Consider the following 23,243-nt stretch of genomic DNA (forward strand, 5'->3'; position numbering starts at 1 on the left):
GGGGCTCCCGGGCTGCAGGGCTCAGGGGCTCCCAGGCTGCAGGGCTCAGGGGCTCCGGGGTTGTAGGGCTCCAGGGCTCCAGGGACTGCAGGGCTCTGGGGTTGCAGGGCCCGGGACCCATGGAGCCCGTCCCGGGTACTTTGCCACGCCACAGGCCGGAGGAGGGAGCCCCGGACGCCTGGGAGGTGTTGCCCGGGAACACAGCCCATCTCGTCCCCGGCAGGGAACCGCCAGACCGGGAGGGGTCCCAGAGTACCTTGTCCATAGTAATCCGGAGGAAGGCTACCCCTCTTTCTGGGAACAAGTGCGCACCACACGGCTCAGGGGAGCCTAGGCGCGAATGTGTCCGACCTCCTGGAGCCCTGCCTGGGATCCGGGAGGCGAATGGCACCTCATCGGGACTTCCAGGGAAACCCAGTCATCTGGTCGCCCCATTGGGAAGCATTGGGTGCGACCAGATGGCCGAGGCGAGAGGGGCGACCAGATGGCCGGGACCGAAATGACACCAATCTGCCTGCCCCGAGCCTCCGCGGGAGGGCTCCCGCCTGCCCTTCCAGGGCTCCGAGGCCGCAGGGCTCTGAGGCTCCAGGGCTCCAGGGCTCCAGGGCTCCAGGGCTCCAGGGCTCCGAGGCTCCAGGGCTCCGAGGCTCCAGGGCTCCGGGGCTCCGGGGCTCCGGGGCTCTGTGGTAAATAAATAATTAATTACCGGTACTATTTTTGAATATATTAACAATAACAGATAGCTCAATAAATAAGAGGCAGGATCCGATGTGTCCGAGTTGAACAGGCTTTATTCAGGCAAAAGGGAAGGGACTGGAACGGGACAGCCTGTAATAAAATAGGAAGGAAGGAAGGCAGCTGCACCATTTCATTAACAGTGCAGCATATATATAGTACAACATTTCAAATACATTACATACAGTAGGCGTAACTTGTGACAAGCGTAAGATAAGAACACATGGGCGGAAACAGAAGGCGTGTACAGGGCGTGCACTGAGACATGTGATGTGAAACGTCATAGAAATGTCATGAGTGGGCGGAAACCTGGAGGGGGCTACCTGAGAGCAGCTGGGACCTTTAACCTAGTGGTGCGCGCAAACGGGCAATGACGTGTTACTAGGGAGAACTGGGGCTATGATTTCTGCACTAGAAGAGGAGACTAAAGTCTGCGGTGTCAGGACGACATGTACCTATAGCATATCTGGTATCTGGTGTTTGGAGTACATGTTGATAGAATCTAAAAGTTATCAGGGCAAAGGCTACTTGACACTAAGGCTGGTGCATGCATATATTCTGCATGTATTGCGTGTGCTATGAATCTTCTATGAATATTAATACAGTAATTCTCTTGCATGGAGACAGAAAGACTAGACTATAGCTGAAACTGTTTATGCGGTTCAGTAGCTTAGGAATGTGAAGACGAGAAGCTGGACTGATAACTGGAAGCATAACATATTCTTGGCAGACAGGCAGGCAGAGCCAGGCTGAGGTTCCATGACGATTTTAACCCGTGTTTGTAACATTGTCGCAAATGCATAATTTTGGTATCAGTGAACCGCAAATGATCCATTTAGTATATCCTGGTGTTTTCGCTATGCTACGAGCAAGAGCACTCCTGTTACAAACACATTTCTGTTCTACCCGTGGCATCCATCTTAGAACAAGGAAGCCATTTTGTATTCCTTGCCCTCACATAGTCAATGGACACGCAATGACCTCTTTTCATTTAAGGACACGTAGGCTTTAGCCGGCAATTCACCTTGCTAGTGACACGTGCACCTTAGGCCAGCAACGCTGTGGCAGCATGACTCGGCAAGAGCTGTCTCCCCAGCCTGAGGCCAGTCCTGCTATACTGGTTCTCGTGTTCGTTGGTCTGATCATGATTAGGCGGCCGAAGCTGGTAACCGTGCCCATTTACGACCCACAAACATCTCTTATCCTACTTTTCTATCTTCTGCACCTGGCTCTGCTCCTTTCCTTCTGGGCCTTTATTAGGGGGAGGTAACGAAATTTACGATGAGGCGGTCCGGGTCTTGAATGGAAAGTTGACATGGGATTATGATGGAATAGTGGGAACCCCTCGTTCGTAATGTTTTGACATCAGATATTGTTGACGATTCCTGTGCAACGCCAAATATTTATTGTTTAAGATACAAAGGTTTTGGAATGTGCTAACATGTAAAGAAATTTGCCTGAAGCCCAATATTCAGTATATAAGGAGCAACCCTCTTTGTACAAATTGAACAGGCTCCTAGATACTGCCCATGTGTAGTTTCTGTGACTTCTGTGTCCCTGCAGTAATAAACCTTTGGTCTTTGACGCCACCATCGAGAAGCCCGTGTTTCTGTTTGTTTGTGCACCGAGGCAGGTTGAACTCCGGGGTCTTCGGGTGTTATCCCTGACACCTCTGGACGAAACCAAACAGTCCAGAGCTCCAATTGGCGCCCAACGTGGGGCGACGTCATTCGGTACCGGTCCAAAAGCCTGAAGAGTTCGAGAAGCTTCGTGTGAAGATTTCAGAGGGAGGCGCCCCACTTCATCGATCCCGGCATATCGCAAAAGTGGCCCGACGTTCTCTTCCACGAGGGTTCCCGTTCAGACGGCTGCAGTGGTTCGTTGCCTTGACCGTCGCCCTGTCTTGGACCCGAGGTGCCGTCCTTAGTACGGCGAGACGTGACGGGTTTCTCCTTGGTGACGTCTTCAGTGCCTCAGTTAAGTATTAAGTGGTTGATAGTTGGTTACTTCGTAAGGGTTGCTCCTGTTTGGATAATCCTTTTAGTTTTTGGTATTGGTTCGGTTTCATAAGATTATTGCTGGTTATTCTGGTTACGATAATCATTCAGTTCAGTTCGGGTATCGATACGTTTGTCTGTTCTGGTAGGCCTAAGTTCTTGGTTCAAGTGCACACCTTTCTTTTAATTTGTGTTTCGTCTGTTTTGTGTTCCGGGTTATAAAATGGTAAGTCGGAAAAATTGTATGTTGTCTTGTTTTAGTTGCAACAGGGATTCCCAGTTGGAGGACTCGTGTTCGGTTCCTCCGATTGGAACTCCCCTTTATGATCTATATTGCAAATTTGGTGTGGGCCCTATCTCTTATAACGAGGTATGGATCCACTACACAGAGAAAGATGGTGTCCTTAGTTGGCCACTGCATGGTAGTTTCGAACCTCAAGTTCTTGATAATTTAGAAACAAAATTATTCAAGAAGAAAGCCCGGCCGGCAATGTTTGATTCTTTCCGTTATTGGCGAAAAGAATCTAAACAGAGAGAAATTAAAAAGTTGAAGAAAGAACAGAAAGAGCAAGAGTTGACTTCAGAACAGTCTGCTAAGCAGCTACAACTCAACGAGTCTGAGAAAGCGATGGAGGTGGCCAATAGAGAGCATAATTTAGCAATAGACAAGTGCTATCCTGCTTTGCCATCAAGTACAGCTAAGATAGTAGAGGACCCTGAAAAGGATCCCCTGTTGTCTTACTTGTTACGATCACCCCCACCGTATGCACAGGGTGCTACGGCTCCACCTATACCGAATGTTCAATTACCGGTTGCTGGACAACCTGGTGTTCCCGCTCCTCTGAATCAAGTTCCTGTACCTCCTGTGGTCACTATTAATGTTCCTTCGGCACCCCCTCTTTCAGGGTTGCCGGCTTCTTTACCTATACCTGTATCGCTCACACCTGCTAGTTCACAAGCTGTTTTGCCCGCTACTCCTACTGTTCCTGATCTATCTGTTCCAACTGCTACTCTATTTACTGCTTCTGCTAATATTATGACTCCACTTTCTGTTTGTCGAAGAATCACTGATTCTGTCTCTAACATTCTATCTCCCTTCTATAAAACTCTGATTAAGACTCCTACCTCTGACTCTGTGCAGAGACGTAGTCAGCTTCCCAGTACTGAAGAAAGAGGGATATTAGATTCCACTGCTCTTAGATGGATTTCGAAAGTTGGAAGATATAATGTACAAAATGTATTAGATACATTTATACAATGGAACGAACCGACACAACGATATGTGTTTGATGAAATGTGCTTCCTTCTACGTGAGGAATTGGAAGAGAATGACCCTGAATCAAATCTAGAAGAATTAATTAATGTTCAGAAAGAGTTTGCTGCAGGTATGATAGTCGGACAAAATATAAAAGAAGCGATGGAACTGGTTTTAAGTTATAGGAATGACCCATCCCTTCGTTCTCCGAGGGAGTCAGAGAAACGTAGTACGAAACAAAATCGTCAATATCCAATGAGAGAGGTTCCACCAATTTGGCGTGAAGCTGTGCAAGCTAATGTAAACCTTGGTATTGCAGCCGCTCCGGCCCAATTCCAGAGAGTATGGATACATATTCCATGGAAGCGAGCTGAAGTATTAGCAGTGAAACAGGCCTTGCCAGATCCGCGTAAAAATCCTGCAGGGTACTACAAAGAGTTGGCTCAGACAGTTGACGCTTGTGTATTAAATCTAGCTGACATAGATCTGCTATTTGGTAATGTAGTACCGCAACCAATTTGGGCTAAAATTCGTAAAGAGAATCATCCAGTTGCCCTAGGTGGTGATTGGGCAGCTATAATTGCAGCGGATGGTCAACAAATAGGTGGTTCTAAACCTGAACCCTTAATTGCTAATTTGCCTGGTAGAATAATCGATTTAATGAAAACCCTAATGCCAGCATTACGCGTTAACTGGGACAAATTGTCCGCGTGCAAACAGAAGAAAGACGAAAGCGTCTCCGACTTTTTCACAAGATTCGAGGAGACTTTTGTGGATCATAGTGGTCAGGATATGAGCACAGAAGGAGGCCAGAGATTATTTGTTGATAAATTTGTGCACAATCTGTTGCCAGAACTTAGTGGTAAATTAAAAAATTCTGAAAGTGCGTGGGCTGTCTCTACGACTGCGCAAATACTTGCGACTGCCCAGTACTATGAAAATAGGGACAAAGAGGAGAAAGAAAAATCAGATAAAAAGACGAAAGAGTTAAAAACTAAAGTTCTTTTACAGCAAGCATATCCGCCTCGCACCAATCAGACCAATACACAGCAAGGGTCATATCAAAGAACGGAGTATAATTCTCAGAGGCCACAGTACCAATGGAATCAGTGTGCTTATTGCAAAATGGAAGGCCATTATAAGACTGAGTGTCCGGTACGGGCACAAAATAATACTGCGGCAGCTCAGAGAGGTCGTGGTGGTTATATGCAGAATTCTAGAGGTCGAGGAAGAGGTGCTATGCCTCCACAGACAAGTGATCGCCCTTCTAATTATTTCGACCAACGAAATGGACAATCTGCCCAACAGAATAGGTCTCAACAATATCATGTTGAAGATTACTATGAAGCTGGTGAGGAAGTTCAGCCAAGGGAGTACTAGGACAGCCATGGACAAAGAGAGGGAGTAGTATCAGTTCCAGTAGATCAGAGTGGGCCTTATGTCGCAGTAGCAACATCAGGTATAGTCGAACCGTTTCTGTTGGATACTGGTGCAGCAAAAAGTTCTATCATACATGCGAAACTCCCTGGCGCACCTTTGTCTGGCTCAACAAACGTTTCAGTAGGTTTTTCAGGCGCCCCTGTTCACAACCCTGTTTCTGGTCCTTTGTCTATTTCTGTTGGACCCCGACAATTGAAAGCACCCCTGATTTTGACGACAGGTTGTAATGAAAATCTGCTTGGTTTAGACTTATTAAAACGCCTATATGCGACATTGTACTGTTCTCCAGAAGGAGTACAGCTTACGTTGGGTAAAAGAATCATCTCTCCAATGTACTTGTCGATGGATGCACTCCCACCAGAGCTGCGTTCACTCCCTGATACTCTTTGGGCGACTGGTCCTAATGATGTAGGTCTTTTAGAAATTCCACCATATGTAGTAACTTTGAAAGCGAATGTAAAATTTCCACGAATTCCACAATACAGAATTTCTACTGAAGGTGAGCGTGCGCTCCTACTGATAGTACAAGATCTGATCAAGAAAGGCGTTATAGAAGAAACTAGAGGTAATGTCTGTAATAGTCCTGTACTGCCCATTCTGAAACGAACTGACCCAACAAAACCTCCAGTATATAGATTTGTAATTGATCTTAGAGAGGTTAATAAAATTGTGATTCCACAGTTTCCTGTGGTTCCAGACATTACTGCATTGTTAACGTTAATTCCTGCTACAGCAGCATGGTTTTCAGTTATCGACTTGAAAAATGCCTTTTTCAGCATTCCGATAGCCGAGGAAAGCAGAGATATCTTCGGTTTCTCTCTAGGAGGAAGAAGCTTCAGATTTAAACGCGCTCCACAAGGTTATTGTGAAAGCCCATCCATTTACAGTCAAGCATTAAAAAGCCAGTTAGACTCATTTGTACTTCCTCTTGGTTCTGCTTTAATACAATATGTCGATGATCTTCTAGTGGCTGCCGATGACAAGGAAACTTGCAAAACAGCTACAATTTCTTTATTGCATCATTTGTCAAATGTGAATCACAAGGTGTCACCTTCAAAAATGCAATACTGTTGCCAAGAAGTGACCTACCTAGGTCATCTCTTGTCAAAGGAGGGAAGGAAGTTGACCCCAGAGAGAATAAAAGCAATTACACAGATGAATGTTCCTAGCACGCAGAGAGAAGTACGTGCCTTTTTAGGTATTACCTCATATTGTAGGCAATGGATCCCAAATTTTTCTCTTTTGGCAAAACCGTTGGTAGCTTTGACTGGGAAAAATGTTCCGAGTCCAGTGCCATGGTCTGCCGAATGTCAGGAGAGTTTTTCTGAGTTACGAAATACACTGTGTTCAGCTCCTGTATTGGGTACACCCGATTACAGTAAACCATTCACGCTCTATGTCCATGAGAGAGAAGGTTGTGCGTTGAGTGTTTTGACACAGAAATTTGGTGATAAACAACGCCCTTGTGCGTATTTTTCATCAACATTAGATCCAGTAGCTAGAGCGTTGCCTAGTTGCTTGAGAGCTACAGCCGCAGCTGCAGCCTCCATTCGACAATCTGCTGGTTTGGTAATGAACAACATGCTAGTAGTTATGGTTCCTCATGCTGTGGATGCACTCATGAACCGAACCAAGACGCAGCACCTTACCAGTGCTAGATTATCAGGTTACGAACTGACATTGCTAGCAAGTCATATTCAGATCAAAAGATGCAATGTATTGAATCCAGCAACATTGTTGCCGACTAGCCAAGAGTCGAGTGATTCCGAACCACACGACTGTTGTTTCAGAACTGAGGAAGAAACAAAAGGACGAATTGATTTAAAAGATACTCCATTATCAGATCCAGATGGCACGTTGTATGTTGAAGGGTCTTGCTTCAAATTGGAGAATGGTGATGTAACTGCTGCCTATGCAGTAACAACTTTGAGTACGATTGTGGAGACTGCGAGAGTGAGTCAGAATTCTGCCCAGGCTGCAGAATTGATCGCGCTGACAAGAGCGTGCGTTTTAGCTAAGGGAAAGAGAGTGAATGTGTTCACAGATAGTCAGTACGCGTTCGGCGTGGCCCATAGTTTTGGCCGTTTGTGGAAAGAGAGAGGTTTCATTACGTCCCATGGGACTAAGATTCAACATGGCCAGCTAGTTAATGACTTGTTGGAATCCCTAACCTTGCCGACTGAAGTTGCGATTGTGAAATGCAGTGCTCATAAAGCAATCACGGATGATGTTGGTCGTGGGAATGCTTTTGCTGATGAGACTGCAAAACAGACAGCTAGAAATATGATGAGTAGAATGTATGTTGCAACGTCTGCAAGATGGATTTCTGAGTCTGGAATGTGTGAGGACACAGTGGAAAGCGTGAAAGAAATTCAGAAAGAGGCGACTGAGGAGGAAAAGCGTGCATGGAAAGAGAGCACGGGTAAATTGGACTCGAGTGGGTGTTGGATTGACTTGTCGGAACAACAGCGTTGGATGTTGCCTGATGCGTATGTGCTTGCAGTAGTAACGATGGCACATGGAGCAGCGCACATCAGTTCCAAAGGGATTTGTAAGATGTTGGCTCCAGTTTGGAAGAATGATGGGATTAGTAAGTGTGCAGAGAGAGTGGTGAGAAATTGTATGGTATGCTTGATGCATAATCCTGGCAAGGGAATCCCCACACCTGCAGGTCACTTCGCTCCTCCTTCCTGCCCCTTTGAAGTGATCCAGCTAGACTTCATTCACATGGATCGTTGTAATAATCTAAAGTACGTCCTAGTGGTAGTTTGTGCGTTCTCCAGATGGATCGAAGCATACCCACTGAAGGACAATACTGCTTTGTCCACTGCCAAGATCCTTCTTAAAGAATACTTCCCCAGATTCGGAATGCCACGGATTGTATGGTCAGATAACGGAAGTGAGTTCGTAGGGAAAGTTATGCAGAGTGTGTGTGCCGGCCTAGGGATTAGACAAAAGTTTCACAGTGCGAATCATCCCCAGTCCGCGGGTTTAGTTGAGGGTTACAATGGCACCCTAAAACTGAAACTTGCTAAGATACAAGCATCCACGGGTTTGCCCTGGCCAGATGCACTGCCTTTGGCTTTGTTATCAACAAGAGCAACTGTACATTCTAGAGTAGGGCTTAGTCCATATGAAATAATTGTTGGTCGTCCTGCAAATGTTTGGGGGGTACCTAGACCGAAAGAATGTAAGCAGCTGGAATACCCAATGTTAATTGATTATCTTTTCGACTTGACTGCTAAATTGAGCCTTATTCACCAACAGGTTTTCGATGCATTGCCAAAGCCACCGGAGAGTCCAGGTCATCAGCTGAAACCTGGGGATCAAGTAGTCATTAGAAATTTTGCAAGAACGAAAAATCTTCAGCCCAGATTCGTTGGCCCTTTCCAGGTCCTATTGGCGACGAGAACTGCTATTCGAGTGGCCGGAAGGAAGAATTGGATCCACACGACACATGTCAAACGTGTGCCTCTGCCACTCCCTTACAACAACTGGGTAAAGAAAGGAATCAGTGCCTCTGAAGCAGAACAAATACCCAGGTTCATCCCTTTCAGTGATGCAGAACTGATCACTGATACATCAAACTCTGACTCTCCTCCGGAAACTGCTCTTTTGAACCCTGAACATTTGCCATCTGCACCAAAAGAACATTTGACATCTGCAAACGCGAACATTGCAGCGTCGGCTGAAAATATATTGTTTCCAGATCAGACAGCTCCTGCAAAACTGAGATACAACTTGCGACCTCGCAATATGGACAAATAAAGCAGGAAACTGCCTATTTTCAGATTTGAATTTTCTATACATTGCCTCCAGCCAGGAAGTTTGCTATTATTTTGTTGTTTTAAATTTTGCCTTGCCGTCTGGGTAGCCGTAGGGTCGTGGCTGTGTGCCTAGTTGAATCTGCGGGGGTCAGACATAAGGTCGATCTTTCTGTTAGTTCTGGGAACTCCCAGGGCTGATAGAGGCATTTTCATCTACGTACACATCATCAGTGGTCACGAGCGGATTGTAGAAGATGGAGCTTCCTGAGCTGCAACGAAAGAATGTAATTTATGTTCGCAGAAATAGACTGTACCGAATACTTCACAGCAAATGCTTTCTAATACAATGTGCAGTTACATTTTTAATTGTTTTGATAACGTTGGTGGGTGGAATCATCTTTGGTGTGCATTTGATTTTTATGCCGGTAACTACAGTACCTCCCCTTGATCCTACTACTTCTACGGTTTCTTCTATGCATTCTTTTCACTCGTTTCCTGAACACGAACAAGCTCGACGCTCTGAATTTATTAACAATACATTTGTACAGCTCTTGCATCAACACCAACTGGTAGTTAATACTACAGACTGCTGGGTGTGTGGCTTGATACCTCACACTATGGATAAAGGCATTCCCTATCTAGTCTTGCCTTTTAGCTATAATGGATAATTTCAGGCCTTTCAGACCATTTTTTCCTATGCCCTTGAGACCTATCCTCCGCGTCCACCACGGTCCACTAAATACAACTCAGCCAACAAAGCTTTAGTCCAGGGAATAATTGACATGATTAAAGACGTCAATAATACTCCATCTTACCCTAGAGATGAATTACGGGTGTATTTATTTATTTATTTATTTATTTGTTGACATTTCTAAAGCGCAGCATTTACCCGTGGGCGTCTTGGCGCTATTTGAGTTGGAACTCTACCGAGTATCGCCTTAGTTTGGGAGAAAGCAAGCGTAAAAGCTCCACTTCAGTCTGGGTCGTGCCTCACCGAGGTCAGGTCTGTTTGCAAGGAAATGGGAGAAATCTGAGAGCTCAGCTAGGGAGGAGTGAGTGCGTTGAGACTTACGTATTTCCGTCTAACTCCTCCCCTGCCTTCCTTACTGCTAGGGGTACTTACTTCATCTGTCAAGACAGAGCGTATACATGGCTGCCTGCTGACTTCTCAGGTTCATGTTATATTGCTCGATTGTTACCTCCGACATACACTGCTTCTTCAGATTATCACAAGACCAGAGTAGCAAGAGGTGTCTTCAGCAAGGAAGATACCGCTGGTCAGGAAGCTGGAGACTTCTTCAAAGGTTTCCTTCCGTTTTGGGGGCCTATGGCCAATAGTAGAAATCTACGTCAACTAACACGGGTAGTTGAATCTACTATTACAGAAACTGCTGGTGCCCTTAGTAACTTAACAGCTGAGCTTCAGGCGGATCGTCTCATGACGTTGCAGAACCGTATGGTTCTAGACGTAATACTTGCAGATCGAGGTGGGGTATGCAGAATGATCCAATCGAGCTGCTGTGTTTTTATTCCCAATAATGCTCCAACCGTCTATGAAGCGATCTCTAAGCTACACAAGATTTCCGACTCTATACACGTAGACAAGGGAAACTGGTCCTTCATGGAGTGGTTTTGGACTCTGGTATCAGCGTGGGGATGGAAGGTTCTGATGGTCATTGGTGTCATCCTAGTATTTCTGTTCTCATGCTGCCTTATTATCCAATGTGGTCCCGCTTTGTGTAGCCTCTGTGCTGCAACCTGTTTCAGAAAACCACCTGCATTAGGAGAAAAGACACGAGACAGAATGATGATGCAACAACATGTCACTGACCTAATGAGCATAGAGTTAGATTCAGACATAGACTGAGTAATTGCCTATGTAAGGGCAAAAGGAGGGTCTGAGGTTCCGTGACGATTTTAACCCGTGTTTGTAACATTGTCGCAAATGCATAATTTTGGTATCAGTGAACCGCAAATGATCCATTTAGTATATCCTGGTGTTTTCGCTATGCTACGAGCAAGAGCACTCCTGTTACAAACACATTTCTGTTCTACCCGTGGCATCCATCTTAGAACAAGGAAGCCATTTTGTATTCCTTGCCCTCACATAGTCAATGGACACGCAATGACCTCTTTTCATTTAAGGACACGTAGGCTTTAGCCGGCAATTCACCTTGCTAGTGACACGTGCACCTTAGGCCAGCAACGCTGTGGCAGCATGACTCGGCAAGAGCTGTCTCCCCAGCCTGAGGCCAGTCCTGCTATACTGGTTCTCGTGTTCGTTGGTCTGATCATGATTAGGCGGCCGAAGCTGGTAACCGTGCCCATTTACGACCCACAAACATCTCTTATCCTACTTTTCTATCTTCTGCACCTGGCTCTGCTCCTTTCCTTCTGGGCCTTTATTAGGGGGAGGTAACGAAATTTACGATGAGGCGGTCCGGGTCTTGAATGGAAAGTTGACATGGGATTATGATGGAATAGTGGGAACCCCTCGTTCGTAATGTTTTGACATCAGATATTGTTGACGATTCCTGTGCAACGCCAAATATTTATTGTTTAAGATACAAAGGTTTTGGAATGTGCTAACATGTAAAGAAATTTGCCTGAAGCCCAATATTCAGTATATAAGGAGCAACCCTCTTTGTACAAATTGAACAGGCTCCTAGATACTGCCGATGTGTAGTTTCTGTGACTTCTGTGTCCCTGCAGTAATAAACCTTTGGTCTTTGACGCCACCATCGAGAAGCCCGTGTTTCTGTTTGTTTGTGCACCGAGGCAGGTTGAACTCCGGGGTCTTCGGGTGTTATCCCTGACACCTCTGGACGGAACCAAAAAGTCCAGAACTCCAAGGCCGGGCACCGCGCTGCGAGGCAGGAAATAAGTGAAGGGTCAGGGATGCAGGTGGGGGCTGCATCGCTCCTCAGAGTGGGTTCAGGAGACTGGAGCTTGAATCTGGTGTCCGGGCCCTTTGAGGCCTAGAAACGGGGACAATGTGATGAATTAACGTGCACACTGTAAAACGTGGCAACATAGGCCTGATACTCGTTGCTTTCACGAGAACTGGATACTGGCATACTAGAGTTGGACACAACCATAATTGCGTCTTTAATCGATCAGAAGGGGATATACGCATATCGATCATGCACATATAACATAGGATGGGGAACACGTAGGCACATATAACAAGGCAAAATTCAATTTTCCTCATTCCCTCCTTGTGCCCTACGTTTCCATCAGGAAACATCAATATTCATGATACTATCTATCTGTTCATATAGCATCATTTGCTCGTCTCGAATTGTCTTGGAACGGGACTTAGGACTAGGAATACAAGAGGTAGCACACAAGCCGCAAATCGCAGGGCCACATTGTAAACAGAGGCAGCAACTGAATATGATCATTACTGCTATACCTAGGAATGACAATACTTTCCATCCCCAGGCAGATATGATATTCCAGAGCCAACCGGACCATGTCCAGGTGCCTGGATTCTGGTGTAACTGATGGGCAATTTTATGAAGTCTGGTTATAGCTGAATAAACAGACGGCGCGTTATTAGGAATGAAAATGCAGCAACTAGATCCGATGACTCTACAAGCTCCTCCTCTATCGGCCAGTATGACGTCAAGAACGAGACGATTTTGGAGCACGACAAATCTAATGGCAGATTGCTCTTCGGTTAAATTACCTAGAGCGGAAGTAGTCTCATTCACTACTGCTTCAAGGGTTCTGGTTAGCCTACGTATTAACTTACTATTCTGGACAGGACCTATGAAGAAAAAGAAACCTTTATTGAAGTCTTGATACTGTTCTAAGGTAGTTTCAGTTTGATCGACAATTGGGGACTCAGTCTCCCTTCTATGTCTAACGTGTACTAGATGTGTGTTTCGGTGATAATCAGATGGGGCTAGAAAAACTGGTGGCAGTAGGAAGGCAATGTAACATGTTCCATCCCAATCTAGGGGCAGACGAACATATGCGGTCTGACCACAAACAAAATAAGAATGACGTGAGGCTTTGAAAATAGATTTCCCACTGTCACTATACTCGACCACAGTAGTACAATCACTATGACCTACATGTGCGGAACCATTCTTTCTGACACATAATTCGCCTTTAACTGGTAGAACTGAAATAGCAGGCAAATCTGGAGTAGTATCGGACTGAACATTCAAAACCATGAAATTCGAGGAATAATTACCTAGATCATATACTTCATTTTCTAGATCTAACCCTGTTCTATGGGAAAGACCTTCCTTGTCTGGGAAACATGTTCGATTCAGAAGGGACATATCAGTTAGGGATGACGTTAACGTGGACCATGCTCCACATGAACCATTATGTGAAAAAGGATAAGGAAAGAGTGGCAGAACTCCCTTCGGTGTCTGGAAAGGGGGGAGTCGACCACACACCCAACAATTAGTGGCATTGCTGGTCTGGTGTGAATAGTGCAGCATTCGGATAAAAGTATTATTACGCATAGCAAGACGATAGGATAACTCGTGAGGAGGCAGGTCACTAAATGTGTGCTCTACTGTAACATTAGAAAACATATGTACATGTGAAATAGGAAAACATAAATGCAACGCATAACTTATGCATGTAACCATAAGGCTTAAAAATAATAAAAAGAACAGAGTAGCTATACATCGACTGCAAAGATTCTTTCGATAGCGTATTCTCTTAGAGTTTCGACTAACTCTCTCACTGTGTGGGTCTGTCTTATACATGTCAGGAACCTGTCTAACCGTTTCACCCGAGAGGGACTTAGACAATTAAACTGGCTGACTTACTAGACCTCAACTTGGATTTGTACTCCTGCTGCGGAGTTTTCTCTAACAGGGGAATTTTAGATTCAGTTTCTGGGCAGTCCTTGAGAACGGGGCAGTCTTTGAGAAAAGTTTTTGTTTTAAGTCCATGGAATTTCTTGACGTGGCTGGCGTGTAGCCACCCTTTTCGGTTTTCAATCTTCACTGCTGTCCGGGTGGTGAGGAGAACGAGGCGGGGCTCCTTCCAGCGGGGCTGCAGCGGACTTGAACGATCAAAATTTCTCACGAGGACGAAGTCGCCCGGTATGACTTCGTGCGGTTTCACTTCGGTGTTGTCTGGAAATGCAGCGGCAACCTGTGAACGACAAGATTGTAGTGCAGACATCAAGGAGGCAAGGTAATCTGTCAGCATATTACTGTCAACATCGGTAATGATACGGGGTCTAGGTGTACCCCACATATTGGGGGGACGTCCAAACACTATCTCGTACGGGGACAGACCTGAACGGGAGTGAGCGACCATTCTCATATAGAAAAGGGCGACTGGCAGTGCTACTATCCAATCTACACCTTTCTCTGCACACACTTTAGCAATGCGGATTTTCAGAGTCTGGTTATGTCTCTCTACGAGACCGGCTGCTTCAGGATGGTGTACACAATGGAACTTCCACTGGTACCCTAACAGAAGGGAAACTTGTTTCATGAGCTCGGATGAGAATGGCTGGCCGTTATCTGAATACACGACCCTAGGTAATCCATAGCGGGGAAAGAACTCACGAACCAGCTGCCTGGCAGTGGTCGCGGCTGTGTAATCTGGAACTGGATATGCTTCTGTCCACCTGGACAAAGCGCATACAACTACGAGGACATACTTGAAACCTCGACATCGCTCCATCTGAATGTAATCCATCTGGAGGACTTCAAAAGGGTGGTCAGGAGGATGGAATCCACCTTGTTCCACCGGGACACCTTTACCTGGATTGAACTGACAACATATCATGCAGGTACGCACTTTCTGCTTGGCTGCTGCTCGTAAATGCTTGTTGAACCAGAGGTTCTGAATACTGTCTAACATGGCTTTTTCTCCTAAGTGTGCTGGACTATGTGCGGTGTTAATAATGACTTGAACCATAGAGTCGGGGAGAAACCATGTGGCTTTTCCCTTCGTCAACCATCCTTGATCTGTCTGGACCCCTCCTTGTTCGGACCATTTCTTGATTTCATCGGGAGTAGCATGTGACTGTATATCTATTACATCTTGTGTTGGGTCCTTAACTGTCATACAAGTAGTCTGATCTGGAATGTGTGTCGGTGTCGTGTTAACTGGACTGTCTGGAGTCTGAGCTGTGAGCTTGACTGTTTGATCTGCTAGATCGTTACCTTGGGAAATGATGTCGGTGACTTTCGTATGTGCCTTGCACTTCATGATAGCGATAGCTGTCGGTAAATGTATTGCATCTAACAGAGCTTGAATGAGGGGGCCATGCTGAATCTTGGTTCCATGAGAAGTCATAAAACCTCTTTCTTGCCAGAGTACTCCAAAGTCGTGTACGACTCCGAATGCATAACGTGAATCTGTGTATATGTTAACTTTCAGGTTCTTCGCTCGTATGCAGGCTTGGGTCAGAGCGATGAACTCTGCTGCTTGAGCAGACAGGGTGTCAATACGATGTGTTTCTATAACTTCGGTTTCAGTAGTCACTGCATACGCGGCTACTAGTTCTCCTGTACTTGTTCTCATACATGAACCATCCACATAAAGTGTCAGGTCGGGATTAGGTAATGCAATGTCTGTCAAGTCTTGTCTTGGCTTTGTCATAGTGTTAACAACTTCCACACAGTCATGTGTGGCAGGATCTAATGTGCTAGAAAAATAAGCACAGGGCTTGTATTGTCCTGCTTGATCTTGTGTGAGTACAGATAATGCAGTACCATCACGTTCAGTAACAAAAAGTGTGAAAGGCTTACTATAGTTCGGTGTTGCTAGAACAGGTGCTTGGCATAAAGCTTTCTTTAATTCATTGAAAACAAGTGTATGTTCCTGGGTCCAAGGGAGGACAGTCGATACGGCTGCCTCCTGTGTCGTTAACTGTATCAGTGGCTTGGCTAGAAATGCGTACTGAGGAATCCATTGTCTACAGTAAGAGGTGAGGCCGATAAAAGCTCGTACCTCCTTCTGAGTCTTGGGCTGTGGAAGACGTGCTATTAACTGAATACGGTCTGGTGTCAACTGCCTACCCCTCTTGGACAGTAAGTGTCCAAGGTAGACCACTTGCTGGACACAGAATTGCAACTTGGAAGGGGACACCTTGTGCCCCATCTCGGCCAGGAAATACAGGACTGTAAGTGACGCACGCTCGCAGTCACGTTCAGAACGGGCTGTGATCAGTAGATCATCGACATACTGGAGCAGGGCAGTGTCAGTTGGCATGTGAATATTGTCTAGTTGTCTTTTAAGTGCTTGGCTGTAAATACTAGGACTTTCTGTGAAACCTTGAGGAGCTCGTGTAAATTTATAGCTTCTTCCATTTAAACAGAATCCGAAAAGGAACTGGCTGTCTGGATGAATGGGGACACTAAAGAATGCGTTCTTGAGATCGATAACTGTAAAGAACGTGGCTTCAGAATCAATGGCTGTCAAGAGTGAGGAAATATCAGGGACCACTGGGTACTGGGGTATGATACATTTATTAAGTTCTCGAAGGTCAATCACTAATCGATAAACTGGAGGTGCATTTGGATCAGTACGTTTCAGGACTGGAATGATAGGAGAATTACATACATTGGAGTCAGTTTCTACAACTACTCCTTGAGCAATGAGTTCGTCAATAATTTTGGATAAGGCTACTACAGCCTCAGGTGGCAATTTGTACTGTCGGATTCGTGGTGATACAACACCTTGCTTCAGGGTAACACGATGGGGTGTGATATGCATACAACCTACATCAGTTGGACCTTGCGCCCATAAATGCTGCGGTACATTCAATAATCTTGGATCAAAATCACGTAATACATAATGACCTTTAAAATCACGCAGAAACAAACGGACCCCTTCTGGGGAGCAGCATATGACTGCTCCTAATTCTTTCAGAGTTTTAATGCCTAATAAATTTTCTGGACAAGATTTCGTGAGTAACAAGTCTGTAGTTCGGGACAATGGACCGACTTCTAGAGTAACTGGTTTCGATATTTCATTAACAATAGGCTTTCCTGAAAATCCAAGGGAAACATTTCTAGAGCCTGAGAGCGGAGCCCCTGGAACCTCGTCATGACTGATGGTAGTCCTACTTGCCCCTGTATCAATCAGAAACTTTCTGTCTTTCCCTAATACTTGACTGTGTACATAGGGACCCTCTTGATCTACAGGAATCTCGATGAGAGGCAAGCCTACCTCCCTCTCTAGGCTGTTTCATGAATATGGCTGATAATCTGGATACTCTGACTGTGCATACTGGTACATCTGCTGTGTAACGTGTTGTGTTGCAGCGATAGGCTGCGGTACTGTAACTGTCTGTTGTGCATTCTGTGGTGGCTGGGAATTCTGTGAAACTTGTTCTTGTCTAGACGGACGTGGTCTCTCTTTAGTCTTACCAGTAGCTATGTTGTGTTTCAGAACTGCACATTCGTTTATAAAATGACCTGGCTGTTTACAGTAATTGCATGTCCCTTTAACGGGAGCTGCAGGATGACTGGCTTGATTCGGACCCCTCTTCTGACTGTCTTGTGGAACAGATTGTGCAACTAGTACTTTCATTTTCGTGTCTTTCATACGTCTCTTTTCGTGTTCCTGCTCTTCCCTGATTCTGTTCTGGTGATACTGGAGCATCTGGAGCATCTGTGACGGAGTATTAGCTTGCCATGTACTTTCGACTTTCAGTACTCGATTTTTAACTTGTGGACTTGAATTTTCGACTAGTTTGGTAACAAAAAGATGAGGGTACGATTCACTACTTGTTTTCAGACCACTATTAATAATGAAACATTTCTCAAATCTAGAATAAAAATCACTAGTATCTTCGTCTTGTTTCTGTTTACAGGCTGAGATGGCATCCCAATCTTCCTTTTTCGTGGCTAGTAATCTTGGCAAAACTTGTATTAACAATTCGGGCAAAGCTTTAGCTTTATCCCCAAGACCGGTACCTGGTACTCGTGTATTATCTTCAGCTTCTAATGCTGTCCAATCTATCTTTTTCTCTCCCACCTCCCATTCTTTTTCTTTGAGTTTTTCATATATGCCCGCAGGCAACAGGACCTTTAACATTTTAATGATATCAGGATACGTGTATTCTCCCATACGGAGCATGTCCTTTAATTCACGGTGAAACCCTGCTGGATCTTTATCATGACAGGGAATTAACTTTTTCATTTCTAAGAGCTCTATTTTCGTGATAGGGGTGTAAACAAATACTCGTTCTAGACTACCATCTTCTCCCTTAACTGGATGTACTTCTCGTAACGGATTCTGTCTGTCTATGTAGAATGATTTACTTTCTGGGGGTGAGGCGTGAACAAAATGTGGATTCAGAAATGTTCGGTATTTGTGGCGCTGTTCTAGAATGACACTAATTAAATCGGTACCTAGACCTTTCCATCTGTATTGGAGTAACTCGTTCAATACATCATGTAGAGGACCTGGGTCAGAATGTTGTTCCTCATATAGTGTAATGAGGTGCTGGATCATATATGTACCCACCAGACGTTGCTCGGCTGGGGGCAGTTTCAGAAACGTTTGTGCCACTATTTCGTCTGGAAAAGTGGTAGAATCACTAGTCCATCGGACTGCTGATCGGGCGAGTTCTTGTTCATGCATTGTACTAAGCTCGCTATAACCTATTCGTGATTTCAGAATTTGATCGGTGGCCTGGAATACTTGCTCAAGAGAACACTGTTCTGGTGCAGGAGGAGGAAAAGCTTTCTTGTAATCTAGGCGTGAATATCGGTCGGAAAGTCTAATTCTACCTACATACGCTATTCTGGAGGGATTCTCGCTGTCTACCTCTTCACTAGAAGAGTCACTCTCTTTCTCGGTTGCTCTTTTTGCTTCTCGTTCCTTGTGTATACGTATTATTTCCTTATGAATTTTCTTATACATACTCTCTATACAACCTTGTGTCTTGTGTTTTCCCTCGGCTATATTGTCACTCCACCTGGTTAGGACTTTCATCTCGTCTTGATCTTTATCTGGATAATCTTGCTCTCTTATTAAACAGTTAATCAGGAACTTTAAAATCATAAGTTGAACCTCGGCTTTCCTTTGTGACATAGCTTCGTGAATACTTTCTGGATTCTCTCCTGTACGGATGAAACGATATATTCTGTTCAGATGTTCCTTCATATCGGGCAGGGTGATCAAAAAGCTGGCCACCCGTCTTAAACGTACTGAATATAAGATCATGTGATCTTCGCCTGGAACTGGATCATATATACAGTCAGTAAGAAGTCGCTTGAGATCTGTGTATGTCGCCACTTTTGGCGTACGCTGTAACGCTACGTCGTGCAGCGTCAGACGTTTTGGTTGAGGCGGGGTGCGAGGAGCACTTCCCCCCGCAACTCCTAAACTAGAATCGTCGGTGAATACTGTACGGGCTGGTAGAGTGACTGGCATAACGGGTACATTTACTGTGGGCTGGTCCGGGGGTGCTGGAACATGAACTTGACCCCCGGGAACAGTAGTTGGCGGGACAGGAATTACATTATTAACGGGAGCAGGCGGAACAGGCAGAATATGATTTGCATATGCTGGGACTATGTCGTCCAAATAGGACGAAAGAAAAATTTCAGCTGCGGTCGGTTTGTGACGTAGCTTAATCGGGACCATTGGCGGCAGTAAATTACCGGGTACTTCCGGGGTTGCCTTCGGCAAGCCCTCGGCAAGAAGAGGATACATACCTTTAATAAGGGCATTTCTCTGTCTGTCTGACTGTTCTGCTCTAACTCGTTCACCTTCTTCTATTAATTCCCTTTCTTGGGCTTTTTCGGCGGATTCCCTACTTAATTCTGTTTTTCTGAATTCTTTTTCGGTTCTTTTATGAGATTCTTTGCGCCATAACTCGATGGCATCTTTCTGGGACTGTCTGGCTTTCTTTTTCCATAATGCTTCTTCTACTCGCATGATGCACTCGGCATCCCATGTACCTGATACGGGCCATCTATATTTCTCTTCTAGTTCCTTAGTATAGTCCACCCATAAGTCTAGATATATTATGGCATCTAAGCCATGCTTGTGATACATAAAATGTCCTGGACTGTCCCTAGGAGGGACAGGAACTGCTTCTTCGAGTAACCCTTTTCTGGTCTTTAACTGACGTAATTTCGAGAACAGAGGCATTTCGGTAATACACTTGGGACACAATACACAATAATCACAGTAATAGAATAGCAAACAAAACACTCATACCACGACATAAAAATACATTGATAACAGTTCGCACAGAATTACTACCTGATACACTGAAAACAGAACACATGAATTTCTCGAGAACGAAACTTACTAGAATTACTAGATGCACTGCTAAAACAGTACAGAACATACCGGTCCCATAAAGAGACACGTCGGACCCGTATCCACCTAGGTGAATACTTCGGACTGGATCTGTGTACCCAAACCCAACGGACCAGGAACAAACTAATGATCCTGTCTAGATACTTCCCCTGCGACGGTACTCACCGGGAAGCAGAAACTGGAAGGCCTCGGACTGGACTGGACTGCTACGACGTCGGACTACTACATACTTCGGAAACTTCGGAAACAGGTGGGCCTCCAGATACTTCGGACCTTGCTCTCTCGGCTTGGGCTCTGGTCGGGATGAACCGCATTCCACACCGCTTTGTCTGGATGTCGGACCGCAGTCTCCGTCTCCTCCGTGGGCCTGAGGGAGACTTGAAGCAGAAATATCTGCACGTGCACGGTATTGTTCCGTCACGGCTGCAGAGGGTCAGGGGACCGGCGTTGCATCGCCAGCGCGTGAGGAAGGGGTACGTCCCTATTCGGGCACCATTTATGTGGTAAATAAATAATTAATTACCTGTACTATTTTTGAATATATTAACAATAACAGATAGCTCAATAAATAAGAGGCAGGATCCGATGTGTCCGAGTTGAACAGGCTTTATTCAGGCAAAAGGGAAGGGACTGGAACGGGACAGCCTGTAATAAAATAGGAAGGAAGGAAGGCAGCTGCACCATTTCATTAACAGTGCAGCATATATATAGTACAACATTTCAAATACATTACATACAGTAGGCGTAACTTGTGACAAGCGTAAGATAAGAACACATGGGCGGAAACAGAAGGCGTGTACAGGGCGTGCACTGAGACATGTGATGTGAAACGTCATAGAAATGTCATGAGTGGGCGGAAACATGGAGGGGGCTACCTGAGAGCAGCTGGGACCTTTAACCTAGTGGTGCCCGCAAACGGGCAATGACGTGTTACTAGGGAGAACTGGGGCTATGATTTCTGCACTAGAAGAGGAGACTAAAGTCTGCGGTGTCAGGACGACATGTACCTATAGCATATCTGGTATCTGGTGTTTGGAGTACATGTTGATAGAATCTAAAAGTTATCAGGGCAAAGGCTACTTGACACTAAGGCTGGTGCATGCATATATTCTGCATGTATTGCGTGTGCTATGAATCTTCTATGAATATTAATACAGTAATTCTCTTGCATGGAGACAGAAAGACTAGACTATAGCTGAAACTGTTTATGCGGTTCAGTAGCTTAGGAATGTGAAGACGAGAACCTGGACTGATAACTGGAAGCATAACATATTCTTGGCAGACAGGCAGGCAGAGCCAGGCCGGGCACCGCGCTGCGAGGCAGGAAGTAAGTGAAGGGTCAGGGATGCAGGTGGGGGCTGCATCGCTCCTCAGAGTGGGTTCAGGAGACTGGAGCTTGAATCTGGTGTCCGGGCCCTTTGAGGCCTAGAAACGGGGACAATGTGATGAATTAACGTGCAGACTGTAAAACGTGGCAACATAGGCCTGATACTCGTTGCTTTCACGAGAACTGGATACTGGCATACTAGAGTTGGACACAACCATAATTGCGTCTTTAATCGATCAGAAGGGGATATACGCATATCGATCATGCACATATAACATAGGATGGGGAACACGTAGGCACATATAACAAGGCAAAATTCAATTTTCCTCAGCTCCGGGGCTCCCGGGCTGCAGGGCTCCGGGGCTCTGGGGTGTGTGGCTCCCGGGCTGCAGGGCTCCGGGGCTGCATGGCTCTGGGGTTGCAGGGCCCGGGACCCATGGAGCCCGTCCCGGGTACTTTGCCACGCCGCAGGCCGGAGGAGGGAGCCCCGGACGCCTGAGAGGTGTTGCCCGGGAACACAGCCCATCTGCTCCCTGGCAGGAAACCGCTCGCCTGGGAGGGTGTCTGGGCATACCCTTGCCCCTAATAATCCGGAGGAAAATTACGCCCCTTTGATGTAATCCGTGCACTCGTGGTGACAGAGGGGACCCAGGGCGCAAACGTGCCCGACCTCCTGGAGCCCTGCCTGGGATCCGGGAGGCGAATGGCACCTCATCGGGACTTCCAGGGAAGCCCGGCCATCTGGTCGCCCCATAGGAAAACGTTGGGCGCGACCAGATGGTCGAGGCGAGAGGGGCGACTAGATGGCCGGGACCGAAATGACGCCAATCTGCCTGCCCCGAGCCTCCGAGGGAGGACTCCAGCCTGCCCTTGCAGGGCTCCGGGGCAGCAGGGCTCTGGGGCACCGGGGCTCGGTGACTGCAGGGCTCTGGGGCTGCAGGGCTCCGGGGACTGCAGGGCTCCGGGAGCTGCAGGGCTCCGGGGCTGCAGGGCTCCGGGGCTGCAAGGCTCCGGGGCTCCAGGGCTCCAGGGCTCCAGGGCTCCAGGGCTCCAGGGCTCAGGAGCTGCAGGGCCCCGGGGGCTGCAGGGCTCCAGGGCTGCAGGGCCCTGGGGCTCCAGGGCTCGGGGACTGCAGGGCTCTGGGGCTGCAGGGCTCCGGGGCTCCGGGGCTGCAGGTCTCTAGGGCTGCAGGGGTCCCAGGCTCCAACCAGGCCGGGGAGATGAGGGAGTCTGCCCAGGCACGAGGGACCCCTGTCCCGGCACACGGACCCTCAGGACGCGCCCCGTTTTCCACGATTTTTTTCCAAAATTCTGCGTAGCGTGCGTAGTGGCACTACGCAAACTACGCCCAGCCCTAGTAGTAACACACCCTCTCTGGAGGCTCTCTCCTAATGTAAGCATGAAAAACCAATGTTGAAGGTTTTGCCTTTAAACTTTGGAGCAATAAC

This window comes from Lissotriton helveticus, chromosome 5_1 (genome assembly GCF_964261635.1).
Source record: "Lissotriton helveticus chromosome 5_1, aLisHel1.1, whole genome shotgun sequence".
Taxonomy (NCBI): Eukaryota; Metazoa; Chordata; class Amphibia; order Caudata; family Salamandridae; genus Lissotriton; species Lissotriton helveticus.